The sequence below is a fragment of the Protomyctophum parallelum genome (assembly GCF_964188405.1).
Source record: "Protomyctophum parallelum genome assembly, chromosome: 1".
In the NCBI taxonomy this organism is placed as follows: domain Eukaryota; kingdom Metazoa; phylum Chordata; class Actinopteri; order Myctophiformes; family Myctophidae; genus Protomyctophum; species Protomyctophum parallelum.
Genome location: NC_139697.1, coordinates 61,824,148 through 61,830,147, shown reverse-complemented (window position 1 = coordinate 61,830,147; position 6,000 = coordinate 61,824,148).

Here is a 6,000-nt window from a genome sequence, read left to right as displayed (position 1 = left end):
GGCCATTGACAGTTTTTTGACGTTTGTGACGTGACATGTTGTCAACACATATCCCGGTAGGAATGGAACACCATTCTATATTCTAAGAAAATATTTTACTTCATTTGGCATTTTGATGATTGTAGTGGAGAGAGCTGTCAAAATCTCCCGTAGTTGTTCAACTCGGTTGAGGTGTGGTGACTGTGAGGGGCCGGCCATAGCATATGATTCACATCGTTTTCATACTTATCAAACCATCCAGTTGTGCCATTGTCATCCTGGAAGAGACAACTCCCATCAGGATAGAAATGTTTCATCATAGCATAAAGGCAATCACTCAGAATAACTTTGTATTGATTTGTGGTGTCTCTTGAGTCTATAAAGGAACAAGTGGACCCAAACAATCCAGGGAAATGCCCCCCCACGGCATAACATCGCCACCGGACCCCTTCACTGTTGGGATCAACAATGCAGGCATGAGTTCTTGGTATACGGCTATGGAGACTATGGTGAAGGATGGATTATCTGACCATATCACTTGTCTCTCCACATCTTTATAGACCAGTGCTTATGGGGTTTTGCTCCAATGAATTTTCAAATGTTCTTTCGTCTTTGCAATGAGCAGTTTGTGCACTGCAAAATAAGATACCCGTCTATGTGCTACTATGACATGCCTCTCTATGTAGTTGTTCTGTTGTTGACAGCCTGTTCTTGCCCGACAGTCTGATCACGTTCAGCGTTGACATTCTCAGTCACCTGAGGAAGAGTTGCTCTTCTGTTTTTCTTTATGTCACACTATAATTCATGAGCTTCGCGGTCATCGAATGTGCACTTTCAAACAGAACTTCCGACCCTACTTACTTGTTTCCCATAGATTCGAATGCTGATGTCCATTTAGTCACTTCATATAGAAACACCAGCCCAGTTGGTCTCAAAGTGTGGTCTAGGCCTAGGGGGACCCTCAGGGCCCTTGAGGCCGTCCGAAATCCAAATGGATCATCTCAGGTCTGTAACGCTCTGAGTTATGGGGGTCCTTGAAATTAAAAACTTTGAGAACCACTGCTCTAGCCAGTTGAAATGTCTTTGTGACTGAAGCTCGTGCCATCCATGCCCCATAACAACAAGCCTTCTTTTTTAGTCACTCAGATATTTTCCTCTTGTCATCTTGATCTCAACAGTTTTATACAATACATGCCACAGATCATAGTATACATGTCATTTGCTTCATTGTATCGTAAAATACATCTATTTGGAAGCAGATGTATTCATTTTGTTTTCCGGTTACCTATTGACCTATTGACTGAAAATAGGGGAAAAGAGAACAAAATAGTGGACTGCACACCCAATACATTTTAAGTAGGCTATGTGTGGAGTAAATAGTACTGTAGACAAACATTGGGGACTACCTCAATTTTATTTGTATGAACATGTTTGGAAAACAGTGACCTTATTTTCCGCACAGATTGTATGCACAGTATGTGTGTACTGCCGTGCATCTGCAGGGGTGCCTCTGAGATTTTCCAATTGTGTGCTACAGCAAGCATGACATCATCACTACATTTTTATCTACCCAAGGCTACTGCACACAGACATCTATAAATTGTAGTGGTCTGAAAAGGCTAACTGAAGTAAAGGTCAGGTGTGTTAAGGGTCATGACCTTACTCTACTATGTCCCTTGGTACAGCAACATTCATCTGGCGTCCAACGAAAAAATACTGTCTGTGGCCAGGCCACTTCAAACCTGTCCAGATTCCATTAGTGAGCTGCCCCAGTTGTCCTGCTCCAGCGTTTCCATGGCATATTAAACCGATTCATATAGAATACTGCAGAGCTGCCGGTGGAACCCAACATAAAGAATAAAATAAAAACACAAACCAGAAACTCAAAGGTGCATCTGGCACAGAGTTAAATCTCACCTGTAATGAGGGAAAACGGACAGATTGTAAATATTTGTTTTTTTTTACAGCCATATGAAAACGGAAGACACCTAAACATACTGTAGCTATTATGTGGTGAACAGTTGAGGGGAATTGCTTGACTAATGTCTCTTGGAATAGCACACATCTGGACACATCTCAGGCAGAGCAGATATCAGCATTGTAATTAATTACATTTAGACCGCAGCCTTAGCAGTATCATCAACATTTAAAGACAAAAGTGACAAATGACTCTAAACAGCACTTACTTTTTTCCACAGTGATGTGAAGAAATATTAGGATGGATGGAAACGGTACACAATACACAAAAATGCTGTAGAAACTTTCTCCGACCACCACAAATCATTCCGTGTGCTAAAAATCATTGAATGGGTCATTACATTAAACTATCTCTTCTAATATCCCACAGCCCCATGCTAAGCCGGTGCCCCGAGGCTGCCGACACAAGGAGGGAGGTCTAATGGTCTACTGTATTAGTGGGTTAATTGCCATGTCCTGGTCTCCGTTGGATTGTGAGCAGGGCCCGTTTTAGTTTAATTGTGAACCATCTCGTTCCATAACCCCCACTAAGCAGCCCAGCCACCAGTGCATGGAGGGAGGGATTAAGTGTCAGAGGTGTCCTTTATGGTGCGTAGAGAGAGACAGACAACTACCACCCCGGAGGGCTGACTTAGTAGAACACTGCCATCTGCTGGTACGTAACAAAACACACCAGTATTTATTTATCTATCTATCTATTCATTTATTTAGATATTTTAGATATTTTTTAAGCACAGTTAAATAGAGAGGACATTGCAGGAAGAGACATGAAACCGAGTGTCATACAGCCCTGTTTGCTACATCTCCAAAACATCAGTCTTTGACACGTTTCAGCTGGCCTTGGTTTCATTAAAGGGTAATAGCATTCATTTTCAACATTGAACTATGTCATTAATATACCTTTAGAGTTGTTGTGTGGAAATAATAATAATAATAATAATAAAAAAGTCCCCCTTTTCTGTTTAGCCTAGAACTGGAGGTCTATAACTTGTGGTCGTGTGATTAGTGGCATCACGACGGTGTGTACTCTGCAGGAGCGTAACTTTTTTATTATTATTTCCAGGCAAAAACTCAACTAAGGTATATTAATGACACAGTTCAATGTTGAAAATTAGTGGTATTCCTTTAGGGCTGTGCATGCTGCATGCTGGCAGCATCTCTTCCACTGGCTCATGAGGCTGCCCCTCACCTCTCCAGTCCTCTCACACCTCCTGGCTTCTCCCCTCATCCCACTTGTCATTACCACTCGTTCAAGACTCATCTCGTTCAGCAGACAGCCACTACCCCACCTCATCTCCGTCACACGCCGTATCAGTAGCTCTTCACCATCTAGGGGATTATCGGCACCCCTCTAGGGTGTCCGCCCAGACCAGACTGTCACCTCTCATTCTCCTCAACCACCATACAAGTAATTTGAGGGGTTGTGGAGGCGGGGCTGAGGGGGGGGAACTGGCTTATGACCTTTTTGATCCCAGGTTTTGAAGTCCTCGGAGAGAAAGAAGCAATCAGCCCAGGTAGAAAGTGACTCCCTTATCTCGTGACACTGCCACTCGTCTCAAGAATGACAAAACCTGCTCATCGGTTACAGAGAAGCGTTCTGGACAGGGGCCGTGTGAAGTGCACCTTTTGAGGAGCAAAAGTAGAAAGAAGCCTATAGATTAACGGTCAAAGAAATGCAGCATAGAACAAATACAAGATAAATATATTTATTTATTATATTTACAATCAAATGTTGAATTATTGGGATTACACTTACACCTTACCCTTTTCTCAGTGTATTTCTGTCTTTGGTCCAGACCACAACTGACAGAAGGACTTAGAAACTGTTTCCACTGCTATCTAAGAATGAATGTAATATGAACATTCTGTTAAAATGTGATACCTAATTTTGAACTGACAATGGTGTTCAGTGTTACGTCATGTCTTAAAAGTATTTTCTTTTCTTTGAGACTTGACAGCATCTTATGCCATTTCCAAGATAATGTGTCAAAGCATTATGCAATATGAAGATATATTGATTAAGGGAATGCAGTACTCACTTCTTTTAAGCACATTAACCTATAGCAATGTGATCAAAGCATGTTTTGTATTCTAAATGCATTTTGAGGTGGAAAAGTCTAACTGCAAACTGCCCGTATTGTATAGGCTTCTTATTCCGTTAGAGTAATTTCATATTAATTTCCGTTTTCAGTAATATCCTACCTCTACATTTTTAGCCAGGTAATGAGCCTATACTGTAGCCCTCATACCTTTTTAGATTTAGTTGTAACACAAGGGTGTAACTCAACAATGTTAGTAACTATACCACAATTGTAGATTTGAATCAAGCATCTACATAATAAGTTACTTCATCGCTGACACAAATAGTCTCATCAAATATAAAAGTAAATGAAAACCACTCCAAACAGAAGACAAACAAAGCCAAACATAAAGAAAGTTATAACATTATGCATACATATTACGCACGTCGTTCTTTTATCACATTTTGTTATTTAAGTTTTATTTATTTAAGAATAGTCTCCGTAATGCGAAAGACGTCCCCGTCTGTGGCAGCAGACATGTGGGCCGTCTGTGCTGTCTATCTGTGATTAACACGTGAAATGAAGGGGACGAGCTGACACATTTCTGAAGCCCTTGAGCAGGCCCTCAGTCCTCCTCCTGAGCCCATGCAGACCCACTGAGTGCACATGCAGAAAATTTACATTTTAATGGCCAAGTGCTGCCTGCTGCTGCTGCTGCTGCTGCTGCTGCATCAGAGTGCAAGCTCAGCCAAAACTGTGGCTGGCTGCTCACAGAGTGCACACAATATAACCCCCTGAGACAGCCGAACTCGTATATTATTGTCACTGCCATGCAGAAACCTTGTATCTCCATTATTTCATCCTTTTTTTTTTCTTTCCATAAATTAATTCAGTATGCTGTAAGTTGTATTTATTTGATGAAGGGTTCATTCGGACTTAAAGCTGCAGGAAATATTTGCCATTAATATAGCGGTTGCAAAGTTGAGTCACCATGCACCTGATCCCCGTGGTGGGAGTTCTGGTCTGCTCTGCTTTGGGTGAATATTAAGTAGTTCCGGTCATTTGGTGGGCGTCTGGGGGCCATGCATTAAAAATAAAGTAATCCACAAAACTAGCATAATTTGTTCTGTTGACCTATTTCTACCATATAGCGCAACTTTCGTTCAACTTAGAACCCTCTGTCACATGGAGCAATGTTTTGTGTTCAGTATCGCTACGCCAGCAGCAGCACAAAAGCATAGTTCCATGCCTGTAATAGTTTTGTAATAGTTGAATAGTTTTTGTATTAGTTTTGCCTGTAATACTAATGACTAGAAGTGGTTGTCAGTGGGTTTTTTATAAGCAATTCAACAGCAGCTTGTGGTAAATAGTGTGTTAATATATAGCAACTCTATCCACAGCCACAGCATGGTGGAAAACCTGACCGGTGGAAATAGGTGTGACTTTTTTGGGGAGCAATTTGCGGAAATACATTTTGATTGTATGATCAATTGAAAAATCGACAGATCAGTCTTGATCACATGACTATGGAGATAATGTGTACCGATTGGCGCGATGTTTGGCCAAAATATGTACAGTAGGAGTAATATAAAAAAGATTATCAGCCTCCTGGTGGCACTATAACAGGCCAATGTGAGAAATTTGGGGCAGAGGTTTTTACTTGGCCTCCAAATGGTTGCACAGTTTCATGCCGATCGGTCCAACGGTGCCGGAGATAAGCTGCTCACAGACAGACGGACCAAAAGTATAAGGCAAGGCCAATCCATAGATGGATCACAAGTTCTTGGGGTAGACCATTGTAAACTTTATTTAAAAGCATTATTTTATTTGAATATAAAATAATGTTAACAGTTAACAAGAATCCCCACACTGATCAATTCCTTTCAGTCACCTCATACTTGAGGGACTAATTGTAATATCAGAAACACCTCTTAACCCACCGCCCAGTGATTCTTAAACCATATCGGATTCTCTCCTATGTCAAGTGGACATCTGACACTGCATTCCAGAATATAACACCAGC